The 19,655-nt window shown below is 34.7% G+C and overlaps 1 long non-coding RNA gene across 2 annotated transcripts; it reads right to left on the reverse strand.

Moving 5' to 3' along the window:
* Positions 1–6,684: 6,684 nt before the first annotated feature.
* On the reverse strand, positions 6,685–9,764 carry LOC126693749 (uncharacterized). Of its 2 annotated transcripts, none has more exons than XR_007645514.1 (3): positions 9,622–9,764; positions 8,199–8,260; positions 6,685–6,938 (listed from the first exon to the last, which is right to left on the reverse strand). It is a non-coding gene; the product is annotated as an uncharacterized LOC126693749 (long non-coding RNA). The 2 variants fall into 2 exon arrangements; XR_007645515.1 differs by having other exon boundaries at positions 9,563–9,764.
* Positions 9,765–19,655: the final 9,891 nt, after the last annotated feature.

The raw sequence follows: 19,655 nt of genomic DNA on the forward strand, positions 1-19,655 counted from the left end.
AAGGAATAAAACGGCCTTGGAAATGACAGCGTTGACAACAGCTGATGGATCAATCAGAAGTAAGGGCGACGAGTTCTCTCTTGAAAAGTCAGCAAGGTTGAAATAGAGAAATGAGGAGAAGGGTGTGATATCTATATAGAAGGAAAAATGCACGGAAGGCGAGGCGACGCCCTTGTCCAGAAACGAGGCCAACAAAAGCGCGCCACGTATCCTTGCATTAAATGACTCGCTGCTCGAGGAATCGTTCATAAATGGTTTTCTCGCCCCTATGAACCAGAAGATAGTTAGTCAAATCATAAACTCCACATGCTGATGGTGTAAAGCGTCGAGCATGTAGAGTAGGGGGCAGCTGATAAGGACAAAAAAATGAGTCTGTTCATACAGAACATAAAGCTGACGGTTTTATAGTAAAATCCTCCAGACATAAGCAGACGATGTTGTTATGACTGACGGTTACCGATCAGCTGGCTCTAGGTTTGGGAAAGTCTGCTGGATGTACTTAAAGGCTGACGGCACCATCAGACCAACGCCCAAAAAGCTGAAGGAAGTAAATAAAGCTGACGGCCCGGATGTAAGTTTACTTGCTACCCACGATTGCATATAAGGAATTGTCTTGCTTCCCATGCTTGATGATATTCAAGGGATCCCTATAAGGAAAAGATCCCGTAAAATACGTCCAAGAAGACTCCTATAAGGAAAAGACTTCTACCCCAAGGAAAAGGGGGCAACCCTTGCTACTATAAAAACCCAAGCACCCTCATAAACCAAGGTACGCATAATTTACCCTCTCTAGTACTCTAGAGTTGTAAGAATAGTTCTGACTTGACCTTCGGAGGGTATTTGGCCGGCATCACACTGGTACTCTCCGCTAGGTCCTTTCTTTTTATTGTGCAGGCGCTATTTGTATTTGTAGTGCGCGAGGACCGTGTGGCTTACTGGTGATAGTTTTGGCATCATCAATAAATATTCCCCAAGCTATTAAGAGCATCAGCATTGGTACTGTCATATTGCTATGTTGAACTTTTAACTACCAACACCACAAAAATAGAGCTAAATTTGTGGTGTTAAGCCCTCAACTTTTATTGTGTGAATTGCTTCTTCAGTAGCATTGTCTTGAATACTACAGCCCAACTTGATTACACATAAAGCCCACAATTACAAATAATTGAACATGAGTTAAAATCAAATTTTGACATAAAGTTAACAAAAATTACAAAATATTACAACTTAACATGTGTCTATATATATATATATATATATATAACTTATTGCTACTCTTGTCCGTGGCATTAAGGTTTTGTTGGTCTGAAGTTTGAATGAAAATCATATTTTAATTTATTGAATGGACCTGTTCGGCTTTTTCCATGGGCATTCCACAGTGCTTGTGAGATTGGGGTGGTGGTCTCTAGGTAATGATGGCGGAGGAAATTGCTGTGATGGGGGTAACAAGGTTTTTTTTTTTTTTTTTTTTTGGTTAGGGAGATATGTGATGTAATTGACTAATTCTTTGACAAAACGCATTTTACTTGTAATTATGTAGATCTAGGATGGGTTCAGTACTTCAAGAAATAAGTGTTCAAGTTTAGTATTAAAGCCATGCAAGTCTGACCAAGAAATAAGTGAAGAAAGAGATGTTCATTAAACTTTGACAAGTGTCTCGAAAGAATCCTTTCTATCGAGATTTAATGTTGAAACTCGACAGAAGCTATATCTATCAAGAATTACGAAATTAGAAATTCCAAATCTGATTACACGCATATCCTTGAGTATTTGTTTAGGGTTTCTTTTCTCATAACCTTAGACATATGTAAGGATTATTTTAAGAGCCGTCATAAGGTTGTTGCAATTGTTGTTGCATGCATTGTGTGACAGGAGATAGAAAATACCCTAGTTCATCTTTCTCTCTGTAGAAGCTACTGCGTCTTTACGCCAAGGGTTTTGTGACCAAAGAGCTTCCTGATCTTCATGTTGATGAACCGAAGAACTTTGTAGCCAATAATCATTCTCAAGTTGGTGTGTTAGTCACATACTAAGATCTGTGCATCATTGGTTAGTCACGTATTGGTATTCGTACATTGAACGGATAGATTGTCACTACAATACAAGTCCAATTGGGTATTTGGGTAAGGGTTCAACTGTAAGTTGGTATTAGGTACTGGAATTCCTTTTACTTGTAACCGCTTGTTTTGATAATAGTGGATTCTCAGGAGTAGTGACCTTAAATTTACCCGGTGGGATTTGCCTTGATGGTTTTCCCCATTCGTAAACAAATCACCCGTGTCAAATTTATTTTCCGCTGCATTTAGTTATTTGGTGATTTGTTTGTACTACCACGCTTATTGCATGTTAAATTAACTTAATTAATTAACTTAGATAATTAATTAATTAAATTTGCCAAAGGGGTCAATATATTTTTGGCCTATCAAGTGATATCAGAGCGGGCACACTCTGATTAGGTTTTATATTTGTTGTGTGATCTATTGACCCCTGTTTGTCATGGATGGAGGATAGTCTCTTATTATACTTTCTTTATTTGATGGAACTAACTATGCATACTGGAAAGTACGCATAAGAGTTTCCTTGTAGTCTTTAGATGAGAAGGTTTGGCAAGATGTGGAGATTGGTTGGACTAAGCCAAAGGAAGCGCCGGCTAACTAGGATGAGTCTAAGATCAAAGTGGTGAACTTCAATAGCAAAGTATTGAATGCCCTATTCAGTGCAGTGGCCAATGAGAAGTTCAAGAAGATATCCTCAACTGAAATTGCTAAGGAATCATGAACCATTCTCTAGACAACTTATGAAGGGACTAAGGCTGTCAAGGACTCAAAGCTCCAAATGCTCACTACTAGCTTTGAGGAGATAAAGATGGAAGAGGATGAGTCATTCGATGAGTTTTATGCCAAGCTAAATGACATAGTTAACTTAGCCTTTATTTTGGAGAACAGATTCCCGAACCCAAGATTGTGAGAAAGGTGCTCTGATCTCTGCCTGAAAGATTCCATGCCAAGATCACTGCCATTGAAGAATAAAAATATATTGACAAAATTCCTTTGACGGAGGTGGTTGGCAACTTGCAAACCTATGAATTGGGTTTGACTAGAGTTGGGAAAGGAATCAAAAGTAAGTGCATGGCACTAAAAGCCAAAAGTAATGAGACTGATGAGTCTTTAAATGATGAAGATTCTAAGATGAAGTCCTACATCACTAGGCAGTTCAAGAAGTTTATGAAGAATACCAATACAAAAGGATTTGATAAGGATCGTAAGCAATCTAGTTCTTCTCAATTCAAGAGCCAAAATAGAGGAAAGAAGGACGCTAAGGATCGCAGTCAGTACACTATTCCCTCTGGACCAAAGTGCTTCGGATGTCAAGGTTTTGGACACATAAAATAAGAATGTCCAACTTATCTCAAGTCAATTGGGAAAAGCAAGGCTCTTGCTACTACCTTGAGTAACACCAAGCCTAAGAGTGAATCAGATGACAGTGATGACAAGGGAATCTTGAATGCATTCACTGCCACAGTGGATCCTACTGAGGGGATCGTAGAAACAGTAGATGAAGAAGAGGACTTGTTGCAATCAAAATTTGAGAAAATGGAAGATTAAGATGACATCCATGCAGCCTATGCTAAGTTGTACAAGGTTTTCGAGAAGCATGAGAAATTGTATAGGTTGGCCACCAAGAAGCTGAGTGATGTGGAGCTAGATCGAGGGAAGCTCTCTACAAAGGTTGATGAAGTAAATCAAACCATTGGAGCTTTGCGGTTCGAGAACAACTTCCTTGTTGATAAGACAAAGAAACTTGAGGCGAAACTATTCCAGGTTAGAGCTTAATTGGAGAGGACTTCCAGTGAAAAGCTTGATGAGATGCTAAGTTTTCAGAAAGCTGCTTCTGAAAAACCGGTTTGGGGTATGATTTCTCTTCTCCTAATTTTGCCTCATCTAGTACAACTGTTTGCTGATAATGTTAATTCTAAGAACGATGAAGCTATAACTAAAATAGCTAGTGAGAACTTAGATAAAGGCAAATCTATTTTAGGAGCACCCCCTAAGGTTGAAAAGAAAGAGACTAGAAACCCTAGGAATAAAAAGGGCAAAAATAAAAAGTCTCAACAAAAGAAGCCGCATTTCTATCATCATTGTGGAGCTTCAGGGCATACTCGTCCAAATTGCTACAAGTGGTTAGCCACTCAACAAAGCAATAGTATGCTCTCGTTCGGAAACTAGATTTAGTTTCCATCCTCTTTTGCTCTTCTTGGAGATCTACTCAAGGCCCTCATGTTCCTTTCGAACTTGAATGGTTTCAATTCTTCCCTCTCTCCTCCAGATCAAAGATTCGCGCAAAGGAAAGGTTCTTCCAAGCTGTGGAAGGAAAAAGGCTCAAAGTGATTCAATCACTTTTTCTCTCTCTCCCTTTTTGGTTATGCATTACTTGTTTGTTTTGCTTTTTTGTTTTAAGTCAGTCTAGTTTTATGCTTTGAGTGTTTTCTTTTATGTTTTTGTTTGGTTGTTTTTTAGTTTTTGTTTATTTTGCTTTTTATAGAATTTTTTTTTTTTTTGAAAAATTAGAAAAATACAAAAACAGTGTGTGTTTGTGTATATTGATACTTGTGTTCCTTGAATGGCTATTAAAACAAAGTTTTCTAAACTTTTTATCTCTTGTAGCTTAGATGAGCATCTCAATGCACAATTAAGCAAGTGAGCTTTGTGGCTCGTGTTTGTGATGAGTACGATTAAGTAATCTCTTATACTTAACACTCATATCACTCTTTTTGACACGAAGGACTAGAAAATTCTAAGAGAAATGTATAAATAACCATCTCACCACTAAAGTCAGCCAATCATGTATAACATATGTTTGCTTTGGCATAGCAAAATTGTGATGTTTTGGCTTACATAATTGGGTATTTCTTTTCTCTCTTATATTTCTCATGCATGCTTTGCTCAAAAAGAAAAATATGCAAAGAAAATCAAAAGTAAAAAGAATCAAAATTCTTTTAATATGATTGCAAGCGTGTTTCTAGGAGATGTAGGAGTTATAGGATGTACCTCGGAGGTGATAGTCCCCATCAAGCAGTTATGATTGTGTGTGAGTGTATTTGATTTTCTCATATCTCAAATCGTCATAATATGAGACACTTATGCACTCTTGCTATGTTTTCACACACAACACACAAATTATTTCCTACTTTTGATACATGTGCAGGTACAATGTGATTTAGCCATCACAAGGAATACATGTGTTAATATATGCTCACTAAACTATCTTAACTTGTTTTTGAAATATAAAATTGGTTAGACTTGTTTAGTATGTGTGTGTGTGTGTGTTTTGGATCTTGAATGCTTTGCATATATTTTGAGAGATGTTTTGAAAGCTTAATATGTTGATTGGATCTATGTTTGAGTAGCTTGCTTGTTGCATTCATCTCTATGTGTTTTTCCCTTCTTTGAAAAACTCATTTTCTTCAAGCTCGACAGCTTCTCGACAGATTCCCTTCTATCGAGCTCTTCTTTCTCCTTTTCTTGACAAATCTTGATGGAATTTCGATCCATCGAGGTTTCTAGGTTTCTTCTCGATAGATTCTCAATAGCTTCTTCGATCCATCGAGCCAAATTTTTGAGCTCTTTGTTTGGCCGATAAATTCTCGATCCATCGAGGTATTTTTGCCGTCAACAGATCCTCGACAGCACTTCGACAGATTCATTTCTATCGAGATTTAGTGCTCGACAGATCTCGATAGATACCTTAATCCATCGAGCTGGGATTTCCTCATATGGGCTGAGCGCTAATCACATTCATTTTTTCGCCTCTCTCCCTTGACAGATCAGCTTCTCTTTCACCCCATATCTCTCTCACTCACTAATATCTCACTACCCACTACATTTTTGGCCTATATCAAGTTCAGACCACTTGGTAAGCTTCCTAAAACCCTCATTTTTTCATGCATTCATGCATTTTAGACTTAGGTTTTGGGGTTTTTGAAAAATTTTGAGGTTTTTCAGATTTTTGTGCAATTGTTGGGTTTGGTGTTTTTTATTTGATGTTATATGCTCATGCATTGCATTCTCATTGCATTTTAACAATGTTTCATACATATAGATTGTGTTTGATTATTGTTGAATGTGTGCTGGTAGGTTTGAATTGGGTTTTTACCCATAATGCAATTTAAATTTTGCATGTCACATGTTCATGCATTTTTCATGTATACGTCTTTCCTTTCTTTTCTTTCTCTTTGTTTTTGGTTTGTGATGTGTTCTCTCTCTCTCTCTCTCTCTCAGATAGACTGCTTTATGGCACCCAAATCCACTTCAACTCGGAATTCTCTTGGTTCCAGGTCTTTTTCTTCTGATCCCATTCCCCCTCTTCACGTTCGATTCCATGATGAGATGGCCCGAAAGGACTTCTTGGAGAACTTTTAGAAACGTGGCGTTCGTCCGGAGTGCCATGTTATTCTATCGAATTTTTCTGACACTCCTCTCCCCTTTGTCATTCGGACTAGGGGCTAGGAATCTCTATGTGAGAGACCCTTAATGTCACAGCCCAAACCCGATATCCGAATTTATGACCATGACCGACATGTTGATATCAAGCCTAAACCTGGTATTAACAAGAACCAACTCAAATTTTTTACAAAGGCTTCCCTCTTTCTTTTCATTCTTGATTCTTTTCTTCTTTAGATATAACTTTTCACTTGACATTCAGAGCATCTACATTGTACTCAAAGAATAACATAATCCACCAATTATTCAAATTTCACACTTTCACTTAATACATCTCTTAACACTTTAAGGTACACAACTTTTATTAGATCCTAAAATACACAACACTACAAAGCTAAACATCAAATTACTAATTCAGGATCTATACTTTTAAAACTAAAACCAACTCCTCCCAAAACTCGACTAAGGCTCCCTCTGCTCCAAAATAAAACCTGTTAACTGAAAGAGTGGAAGGGATGAGCTACATAGCTCAGTAAATGTAAGATACATGAGAATTTAATAAGGATGCATGTAAATCAAATCATTTCATTCTGTGAATATTCAGATAAGAAAACGTCGTTTCATGCATAGTATTTTATACTATTCATAATAATAACTTATATGTTTTTCATAGGAAAATAATTGTTCTCCCTTTTCTTATCAGAATAATATTACCAAAACCTTTCGGATTTAATTTCTTTCATTTCTTACAAAGTCACCAAATAGAATATTGATCGTTTAGAATCATGTACGTACATATATATATATATATATATATATTCTCGTTATAAATAATCATTTTAACTTAAATCAGATAATTGGTAACTTTGTCTTAAACTAGAAACATCTTAAAGAATAATAAAAATTTTCTTCATAAATTTCTTTTCATAAAATATTATAACTTTCATAGTCATAAAACTTAACGTTTCATAAAGAATAGATGTGTGATAACTTTTTAACATAAACTTGTACTTTCATCAGAAATTTTATCTTTATAGAACACTAAAACTTCAGAAACTTTTATCTTTAAGGAATAACTTTTCTTTTCATCAGAAACTTCTTCTTTTCATAAGAGCTTTCAACTTTTCATAATGCACTTAAACAAAATCATTCTCTCATGATCAATAATATAATATAGTTGTTCATAACATATTGGTTAGTCCATATCTGATAAGTTTGTACTTATTTGAGAGGCTTCTAGCACCACTGTGCTAGGCATCCAGCATTCCCCACAATGCTACGTATTCCCAAGATCACATCATAATACATATTTTCAACCATGGGGGTAGGTTGACTTCCTCCACAAGTTAGCCGTAACCAACAAGGGCGGGTACAGCAGAGCCAGACCCACTTAATGACCAATCACATAACATTTTCCATGGAAAGCCAGTAACTAATCCCTACTGGCCAAGTTCAGATTACTAGAGGACATAACCCGAAAACATTTCATACTTATACATTATACTGAAATTTCTAATTTTGCATAACATTTCATAATAATAGCATTTCCATTCTTTTCTTTAAACATCATGTTCGTGGAAATTAGTAATGGCATCAATATGCTTAAATCATATACATAAGGTTTCAAAAGCTCATGAACATATATTTGTCTTAAACATGCTTATATGCCATATCTTTAATAAAAAAAAAATTTTAATGCATAATATACTTTAAAATAACCTCATGACTTACCAAATGCCTATATAATTTATCCCTTACCTGAAAGCAGAGGAACTGAGAGCCTAAAGTCGAAGGAGTTTAGACTTGGGTACTGGTACCACCTAAACCAAATATCAAAACTTATTACTATCAATTACTTCTTATCATAAACTTACACATTTATCTCAAAGTCTATCTCTTATAATCAAGGAAATCCTAATCTCACCTCAACGAGGTTCCCATAAACATATTATGCACACATCAACAAACGATGTACCAAACTAAAGAAAAGCCATCATTCTCACATTAATTTCATATCTCTAGAAGAGTTAATTTCATTTCAAAAGGTATTTTGAGATTAGGGCAATAATGCATACATAAACATAAGCTCTTTTAAGCATGGTCATATAACCATATACACTCACATGGCAACATACAACGCATTGAACAAAACAACTTCATAAAAATAACAGTCGGATGGTTTAGAACCCCTTCTTTGGGTACTAAACCTTGAACCAAGTTATACAAAATTAATCTATGATCTAGACATACCAAACGATAAGTATATTAAATTATAGGTCAAAACAATCACCCTAACTTTAGAATTAAATCCTCAAAGTTAGGCATGTCCCTTTCTGTTCACTGTTTTATTCCAGTAGCATATACTTCACTTATAAAATACAAATGGACTATCAATTCACATCCAAACTTCATGCAATTTTATAGAACAACTCCTTTGGATGTCTAGTAAATAATATATCAATTTAGATGTCAAAGCATAAAATCATAATTTATTAAAAATCATAAAATACAGTATACTTAAATCTGTCCTGACAGAATTTCATTCAAATTAGAAATTAAACCATTATTTTTATATTAATCCAAATGCTGTGAGACCACTTCCATTACAACCATATGTGTCTTAGCATTCATAAGAACTACTCCTAGCATCCTAATTCACAATATACAATTTAATACATAATTTATTATACATAAACATAGAATCTGTCACAGTGACAGCTTTGCAATATTTTCTTGTAAATTCACATACAATTATCAAACGATGGTATTTTCATATAGAGATTTTTATACACTCATTAGACATGTTAGAAAACACTTATATACAGTCATTGAACCATTTATAACAAAATTAAATACGCCAAAAATCCCAGCAGTAACATCAAAAGTACTCATCCTAACTTTTTCTTACTTCCTTAATCATATACAATCATTAATTAGTAAAAACCCTAATCTACCTTCAACAAATCACCAACACAATTTCAAAACTTCTTAAAACACTATATATATATATATATATGGATTTACAAGTTCATGATTTCCTAATTTCGCAAACCACAAATAACATTAATAAAAATTCCATGAAGAAATCATGTATTCTAAGATGAGAGTAGCTAGACCTTTACCAAGTTTCTGGTTCTTGACGGAAATAGACATAGAATCACTCTTGCATAAAAGGATTTACCTTTCTTAGTGGCTGGATCCGAAAGTATGAGAGGTAGAGAGTTTGAGAGAGTATGAAGAAGAAAGACTCAAGGGAGTTTGAGAGAAAGACTCAAGGGAGCTTCCTAGCTCTTTCCTTAAGAGAAAAGGGAGTAAAGTGAGGTGAGGAAATTCTGATTTGTGCTTACTTGTGGGAATAGAAAGGCTTCTTGGATGTTCTAATTGTTTGAGAAAGTCAAAGAAAAGGTGAGGTGGAGCTTGTTCATTGCATGGCCAGTCAAGTATTGGTCTTTGGCGACATGCATGGTACATTGATATTACTTGTGTTGAATTCACATTGGTTGCATGTGTGAGTGGATTTACAACTATAACATCTCATGTATCATATGCCTAATTAAAACACCAATTATGTATCTAATAACTTAAACCACTTAATATAGTTTTGTACATACTAAGTATATATTTCTAATACGAATAGTCATTTCAATTATTTATAATCTTTACAATTCTTATTCAAAGGCATTATAAAATAATATATTTATTAAATACTCTTATATTAATTTTAGAAAGTGAGTGGCTTAAAAATAATAATTAACCACTCAAACACATAGTTTAATTATAAAATTGGGTCGGGGTTTGCCACTACTTTTTGATGTACACATATCGTAGTTACCTTGGATCTTATATCCGAGGTACTACACGTTCTACGGGTAGCGCATCCTAACTACCCCGGTTGTGAGCGTCTTAGGACTGTGTCCAGAGACGAGCTTCTATCTCACTTTTGTGAGACGCCCTTCATATGGGGTGGGAAGCAAAACACCCCATGCTTGGGCTTTGCAAAAGGTCCGAGATTCCTTAACATGGTGATGATATTTACTCTTACTCCATTGTCTCACTATAACTCTATTATTGAGCCTTGTGCTCATGTTCTTTTGTCACTTCTTGAGGATCTTTCTATAGACTCCCCTTCTCACTTCTTCACTTTTTCCTTGATGTCTATCAAGATACGGCGACTTGTGATAAAATCATTTTTCCTTCGGCTATCATGCGGATCCTTTGCCACTTCTCCATCTCCATTCTTGATTCTCCTTACTACACCACTATGGATGCCATCAATGTCGGTTCTGTTTGGCGGAGCGAGGCCTAGCTTCGACCGAAGCAGCCACAGATGGAGACGATTGATCCTGCAGCTTTTATTCTTCCTTCCACCTCTGCTCCTTCTTCGCTTGGTGGTGTAACCCTCAAGGCCATCATAGCGTAGCCTTAGAGCATGGTGCTCACCTTGACTTTCACACTGATGAGATGTGTAAGGTGGACACCTGTGTCGGTCGAATAGCATGACGACAAGCTCGCCTAGGTGGTTTCGCCGCTTCTCCATCTCCTTTTCCAGAGGCTTCAACTAATAAGGATGGTGAAGATGTTGATGATGAGGATGCTAGCTCTTCCAGTGATGATGAGATGATGACCTCTTGGTAACTTGCCCTTTGTCATTCGTGACAAAAAGGGGGAGTAGTTTTGGATGAGGGTCTTGTATTTAGGGGGAGAGTTAGCATAGGATATTTTTGTTAGGAGGAGTGTTTATCCTTTTTGAGGGATGTAGTGAGGTTTACATGTATTTTTCTTTTCTTTCTTTTACATTAGCCTCATGTATACTGGTCTTATGACCATTTATTGACATACATTGTAATTTACTTTTCATAGATATGATGATGCATGTTTTTCTTCACCTATCTCTACATGTGTTGTTTTTTTTTTCTTTTTATACACATGTTTCTTTATGTATGCAATCTTTATTTATGTTTCACACATGATGCCTTGATGAGTTTTATTTAAGTGTTTTAGTAAGATAGGTTGTGAAAGTTTACCATGCCATGAACTTTCTTCTTGCAAAGTTTTTTAAGAGTTTATGTTAGGGTTAGATTTGTTTTGTAATTCAACAAGTGATTATGAGTTTAGTGATTTAAGACTTCTTTCATGATTCATTTGTTTGTTGTGGTTTTGTCATGGATTGACAAAGGAGGAGATTGTTAGGGACATATGTGATGTAATTGGCCAATCCTTTGACAAAATGCATTTTACTTGTAATTGGGTAGATCTAGGATGGGTTTAGCACTTCAAGAAACAAGTGTTTATATTTAGTATTAAAGTCATGCAAGTCTGACCAAGAAACAAGTGAAGGAAGTATTGTTCAATAAAACTCGACAGAAGTATCGACAAAATCCTTTCTATTGAGAATTAATATTGAAGCTCGACAAAAGCTATATCTATTAAGAATTACGAAATCAGAAATTCCAAATCTGATTACACGCATATCCTTGAGTATTTGTGTAAGGTTTGTTTTCTCACAACTCTAGACATATATAAGGATTATTTTAAAGGTCGTCATAAGGTTGTTGCAATTGTTGTTACGTGCATGGTGTGACCAGAGATAGAAATTTCCCTAATTCATCTTTCCCTCTATAGAAGCTACTGCATCTTTACGCCAAGGGTTTTGTGACCAGGGAACTTCCTGATCTTCATGTTGATGAACTGAAGAACTTTGCAGCCAACAATCCTTCTTAAGATTGTGTGTTAGTCACGTACTAGGATCCGTACATCATTGGTTAGTCACGTACTGGGATTCATGCATTGAACGGAGAGATTGCCGCTACAATACAAGTCCAATTGGGTATTGGGGTAAGGATTCAACTATAGGTTGGTATTAGGTACTGATATTCTTTTTACTTGTAACCACTTGTCTAATACTATATATAATAGCAGAAGCCTTTAAGGAGGTGCTGCCATGTTAGGAAAAATGACCCCTTAAAATTCTACCATGTATAAGTTAAAAAAAGATAAATTATATTGGTTGGCAATCTACACACCGTTTAAAATATCTCATTATAAATAACAAAAAAATAGCCAGTTAAAATTTGATAGTTACTCGGTATATATATAAAAAATACTAACCGGTTAAAATACGATGGATACTGAGACAGAAATAGAGAGGCGATGAGACCTGGAGAAAGAAATAGAGAAAGAGGCGGAGTTAGAGACATCTCAGGCCAGTATTGTTGTTGAGCTCTAACCACCAAAATTCTTGCTTCCCTAAACCTGCGATGCAATGTTATAGAGTGAGTTTTTTTTTTTTTTTTTTTTTTTTTTGCCTTCTTTGGTTTTTGATTTTTTTAAAATAAATTTTTATAAGTAAAAACCTAAATCTAGCGATAACTATGATTTATGTTTACCGCAATTTGGGTCGCTCTCCAGACTTAGACCATCGGAACTGCAAGCACACAGAAAGAAACCTTTATGCCATACATTCGCCACCCAGATCGTCGAAACTAGCTCCAGTATTTTTTCTTTCCATTTTTTAGATTTGGGTATGAAATGTTACTTTAATTGAGTTTTTTTTTTTGGTTGAATGGGTTTAGATTTGATTCATTTTTTGTTTTGGGTTTTTGGGTTTTCTATCAAAGGATAGAGAGTCCAATCAACAATAAAGAGAAAATGAAAAGGATAGAAAAAAAGACCAACCACCCTTTGTCTATACAATCAGACTATCGTAACCACAGGCACACAAAGATCCACCCAGATCTTCTGCCATCACCGTAAGCCTCCACTCACTACCTGACTATCGGAATCGCTACTGGTAAAGTTCTATTTTAAATTTAAAAATTTAGGGTTTTTGGTTTTTAGTTGGGAATCAATTGGGAGTTAATTATGATTTAGATTGGTATTTTGGGTCAAATTTGGTTTTGATTAAGGGATACGAAGATAGAGGAACCAAGCAGAATTCGTAGGCGCCAAGAGAGAAGAAATATCAAAGGCTGGCCATTGTCCGTTCCCTCGCCAGACTTGGGTCACCGGAACTGCAAGCACACATGAAGGAAAAACTATGGACCACCAACACTGTTAGGCCATATATCTGCCACCTAGATTGTCGGAATCGGAACCAGTACATTTTTTCCTCATTTTTTAGATTTTGGCATTTGGGTATGAAACATTACTTTTGATTGAGTGTTTTTTGTTAATATGTTTACATTTTATTCGTTTTTGTTTCGGGTTTTTGGGTTCTCTATCAAAATGTTTGTTATCTCAATTTTAAATACTTGCTGCTGTTCTATTTTTTAGAAAACAAAAATCACTAAAAATATTATTTTCAATTTGGGTGCTTCTATTTCTAATCTTTACGAATTCATTGAGATTAAATAAGTATAGGATTGAAATCATTGTGTGTGTGTGTGTGGCATATTGAGTTCCTGTTGGGTTTTCATTGTTGGTAGGAAAGTAACTTTTTCCTTTTTATTTTATGAGAAGAGTTTTGACAAATTCGCAATTTATTGTTCATTGAATTTTTGATATCTATGTCTCTTAATGTTCCCTTTTATTTGATATTTGTGGCTCTATTGATCCTTTTTAATGTTTGGCTTATAAAAAACTTCTTTAAAGATAACGTTTTTAATCTCTCTCAAAGATTCAAACAAATATGTAGCCAAATATTTTCAAAACTCCAGTGTGAAAGTTCAGTTATTTATTTGTAGTTTTGGTTATATTTTGATTAGAGCAATGGTTATTAGTTCATCTCTCACACACAATCTTGCAATAGTATTTTCCATTTTTATTATATAGTGTTTTTTTACATTTTAATTTTAAAACCAACCTTTCACGATTTGCATTTATTCATACGCTATGCATAACCTATCCCCTCTCTCATACGTCTTTCTTCCCACTGTCACTCTCTCATATGCAGACCTAACATAGTAATACCTTGCAAGGGTATGACTATGTCTACCATCTCCGACCCGACCTCAGTATCAGACCATTCTCTATTGGAAATTTTTAATTAATCTATGACTAATTTCTTTTCCTATTGTCCATAATTATGTTTGCTGTCAATTTTGGAATTTTGATTCCTAACCCTTTTTCCTCTATTCTATTTTTTGGTTGAAGTGAAGGAAGCACCCTAGAAGTTCAAATACTACCACCTGAGTTGTTATTAGGGTATGGGCATTGTAAAGCGTGGAGAGATAGAACAGAGGGCTGTCTCCACCAGCCTATAGCCACCGTTAAACAGTGGAATATTCTTTTATGTGATAAGAGTTCATAACCAAGTAAGTATGCTATTCATAAATTACCATTGTTTCTTTCCTTTCTTTTATATACATATATATATATATATATATATAATATTTATTAAAGTTTAGGCAGTTTCTCTTTACCTATGTGCTTGACATTTTATTTCTTAATCTTCTTCTTCTATTCTATTTAGAATTGGTTTTTGTGGAATTGCATAATCTGGTGTATTCAGTATTCTTTTCCATTGCCAACATTAATGTTGAAGTAGTTTAAGAAACCAAAAGGCAAAGAAAAATCTATAGAGGTATTCCCTAGAATTTTGATATTTTTCTTCTGGGTTTTAATTTTGTATTCTTTGAGGATTTTTCAGTTTAGTTGGATATAAAGTTTCATACTTTTATATTCTTCTTATGGTTTTAATTTCATGTATTCTTTGAGAGATGAATGGCCCTTGACGTGAATGATACTAAATTTGCTTAAAAATTTAGATGACATTTAAAGTAAAATTATAAGTTTAGTTGTTTGATGCAATGTGTTTTACTTTGCCATCTGTCTTCTATTACTGTGTGAAATTATTATAGTGAGCAAAAGATAATCTCTCTTCCTTGATTTTCCTACGCACATACGTTATTTTAAATTAATTAGAAAAAAAAATCTTTTTTGGCCCCCTTCTCAATACTCTTTCCCATAGAACTTGGTTGACAATGATAAACCATGCATTTTATTCTTTATATTTATGCAACTTCATTCATTATTTTTTTATGTTTGCTTTTTATTTTATTTTTTTAATGTTTGCAGTATTAGGTGAAGATATGTGAGTTTCATATTACCATTAAAGTAGAGTGAGGATTCTACAAATAGAACAATATTAGAATTTCAAATCCATTTTCTCTACTTTAGGTTTATGGGAAATTGGAATGACTTTATTTATGAAAATTTTGGCTTCAATTCTACGAAGTTTGTCTCATAATGAATTGTTAGACCAAAATATCCCACTCATCTTGCTAGACCTAACAGTCAAACGCAACAAGGAATTGTCATAAACTTAATTATGATTGCATATTATCAAAGAAATGTGACTGGAAACACTTTTTTTTTTTTATAAGACGACTAGAAACACTTATAATATAACAAGATGTTAGTTTTATGAATGTCTTTAGCTACTTGAATTCTGTCAAATGCAAACTTTCATTTAAAACATACTTGGTATACTGTTGAAATAATTAAGGTGGAAGTTTTATTTTGGGTTTGAAACAGTCTGATCTATGTAGATATTCCTTGACTCTTATCTTTCCCCCCTAATAATAAAGCAACATTTTTGCATGTGTAAATTTTAGGTTATTTATAAGTTTGATATGAGTGGGAGGTTTAAAATTTTAGAACTTTTACCCTGGTCTTTTCATAATTTTTCTTGGAGTCAAAGTGGTATGTGGTTAGTTTTGAGGATAAATTATGATGGATAAGGATTTAGATTAGTGTTTGTAGCACCCTTCATCAGCTCAGTGAGTAAACTTAGGGATGATTAACACATTTTCTAAATTAGTGTTTGGATGGTTAGCACATTTTCCAGGTTCCATTATTTCAGAGGATTTTATATTGATGTGTCCATTTTGACCTTTAGAGGGATCATAAAATAATTAGTCAAAGAAGCAAAAGAATTGAGTGTAGACAGTATAGAAAGAGAGTGCCCTTCCAGTTTTCTTTTCTTCTATTTATTTTCATGTCTCTTTCTTGGGGGAAAAAGTGTGAGGAAATTCTGGGAATTGCACATTCAATTCAGTGACACTACATTAGGTATTTAGACATTCAAAGATAGAAAAATGCTAAAGCTACTACCAATTTTCCACAAAAGCTTACAATTGACATGACAATGAATATGTTTGGCGTTACATTAATAACATAATAAATTCCTAAATTGCTTAGTTGTTTGTTTAAAAGTTGGCACATCAATTTGTAAGGTCTATATAATAAAATTTGCAACAATTGTAAGATCACTCTAAGGGATACATTATTAGTGGGTAGCAGAAGTGAACCCACATTCTTTAGTTCAAATCTTCCCTTCACCCTCAGCCTGGTACCAAGCATATCAAAAAATATATATATTGTTGGGAAATTTAGACCACATTTAAAAGAATTAACAAGTTTTAAACCCAAGTTGTTAATTAGATTTATTATGAATAAAACTTATTAAAACAAACAAACATCAATATCATGTCAAAATCATGCAGCAAAAAAATAAATAAGACAAGATATGATAACCTAGGAAAACCAATGAAATCAACCAGTTTCATAGTAAAAAAACCTGGGGGAAAAACCTTTCCAAAAAGCAATCCACTATAGAAAAGAGAAGTTTCAGATTTAGTACAAAACTTTTGTCCCTAGACTCTACAATTCTCGTAGATGAACTCACAGCAAAAACCTTCTACCCTTTAGAGCCTCTGAACTCTTCAATATATGAACGCCACCCTTTGATGCACGAATCCCAGTACATGACTAACTCACCAACTTGAAGAAGATTGTTGGCTGCAAAGTTTTTCACTTCATCAACAATGAAGATCAAGAAGCACTTGGTTACAAAACCCTAAGACGTAAAGACGTAGTAGCTTCTTTCAGAGAGAATAAGGCATCGGTCACCTTTTACATATGTTCTCCTTGTATTCTCTTATGTGACAGCCTCTAAAATAAGCCTTATATAGGTCTAGGGTTGTGAGAAAAGAAACCCTACACAAATACAAAAGCCTGGCCTAAAAATCAGATCTGAAAATTCTGATTTTCGTAACCTCGATAGATAGTAGGTGTCGAGCTTTAAACCTCAACAGATACAACTATCGAGAAGCTATCGAGGAGCTGTTGAGGAGACAGAAGCTTTCTCGATCTATCCACCAACTATTGAGAGGTGTCGAGCTATCTGTCCAATTTTAATGAACAGCTTTTCTTCACTTGTTTCTTGGTCCAATCTTCATGGTTTTAATATTAGACTTGAACAACATGTTTCTTGAAGTATTAAACACATCCTAGATCAACCCAATTACAAGTAAAGTGCGTTTTGTCAAAGGATTAGCCAATTACACAAAATATGTCCTTAACATATACCTAATCCAATATTAATAGCTTTTTCTTCTGTAAATCTTCAAACGTTAATGAGCCATGGTCTTTCCTCTCTTAGGGCATTCATTTATAAGTAAGCATTTATAATCACAAGTAGATTGTTTGCTTCCCACCAAGAGAGTTTTCTAAAATAAGTGAAAATGCTATCGCATGCTGGTATAAATTTTTTTTTTTTGTAGTCTGACTCTTTTATATCCTTTTGTAGGGGACTTCATATGAAGTTGTTGATTGCTCCCATGGTAAGCAACTCTGGGAACTATGTAAAGAGAAGTATGAACCACTACGGCTTAAAGGGGAAAACCACTGTGATTTGGAGCTCAGATTGAGCACAAGAGTCTTTCTTCAATATATGTGCTTAATTTTGGTAGAATCTTACTTTAGCCACTTATAGTAAAGAATTAAGAAATCATTTTTGTAACTGAACATGCATTTGAATAGAAACTAAAAGTGTTCATGTATAATTTCTCAACAAAATCTCAAAATTAGCATTCTCTTTGTCCACTAACATACAGCTAATAATTTGGTTTATAAACAATATGTTGTGTGTAGTTTTTTGGTTGGTATGTATGTCATGTGTAAAAAAAATGCATATATGTTTAGACTTCAATGGGATTTTTTTTCTTTTTTAGTTAGTATGGTTTAGTAGGAGTTGTGAAATTGAATTAACCATCTATTGAATGGATAGGGTATGGAGAATATGTGTCTTAACTTAATGAGGCTGAGAAAATTTGTGTCCTAAAGTAGCTTAAACAAAACATAGTTTCTTATCAAACTTTGTGGTCTACATGCATTGATGATTTTTTTTTTTTTTTTAGTTTCTTATAAAAGCTTCTAAGATACATTTACTTTGTGCAGTATATAAATGTTGGGGTTGAACGAAATCTACAAAGGACTATATTCATTCCTCACGAAAGGGACATGACAGGCAAAAAAAAAGTAGGGAAAAAAATTTGGCTGATTAGAAGGTAGCAGGAACAAATGAAACGAGTGCAAACAGAGTGTTTTATTTTACTTTTTTGGGCTGAATGCTAACAGATAGGGATTGCAATTTTTCCCTACCCCGCTTAACCCGCCCTTTTCCGCTTCGCCCCACACGGGTTTTCCCCGCCCCACAAAGGTATTGGGGCGAGGATGGGACAAGATTTTAGCCCCACACCACTGGGCGGGGTGGGGATGGGTTTAAACTTTTTAGACCCGCCCCGCCTCGCCTCGTGTTGATAAGGGTTATAGTTGTAAATTTTTCATAATCTAATACTCTACTATTTAAACAAACATATCAATATTAGCTTATTTTATTTTACCCGATATGGTTCTCTACCTTTATTTTGTTATGTGTTATACTATGAGATTTTTAATTTTTATTTTTTATGGTTGTCTTGTTAAGCACTTAGATATATTATTCAATTTTTTCTAAAAATTGATTTGATTTGATGAGATAAATTTAGTTGTAATTTCAAGTATATTTTTATTAATGAAATAGGTTTCATTAAAAAAATTGTTTTATTTGTAGGGCAAATTAACAAAAAGTAGAGTTTTATAGGGTGGGGCTGCGCTTCGTGGGGCCCCAAGGGGCAAGGATGGGGTGAGAAAGTTTTCCCCGTCATGTGGGGCGGGGCGGGGATGGGGCAAGACAAAACCATGCGGGGCGGGGACAAAGACCCCATCCTTCAGCCCCGCCCCGCCCCATTGCCATCCCTACTAACAGAGTGTAGTTGTGATCAAAAGTTGAAGAGTTCTCATAGCTCGATAACCAAACTCCTTCAAAACTTGATTAGGCACTAGAGAAACAGTTAGTGTGTGTTTGGATACCGCTTCTATTGCTGAAAACTGAAAACAATGTAAAAATAATAAAAAATTACTGTTCATACTTGAAAGTACTGTTCATATGCC

This window comes from Quercus robur, chromosome 7 (genome assembly GCF_932294415.1).
Source record: "Quercus robur chromosome 7, dhQueRobu3.1, whole genome shotgun sequence".
Taxonomy (NCBI): domain Eukaryota; kingdom Viridiplantae; phylum Streptophyta; class Magnoliopsida; order Fagales; family Fagaceae; genus Quercus; species Quercus robur.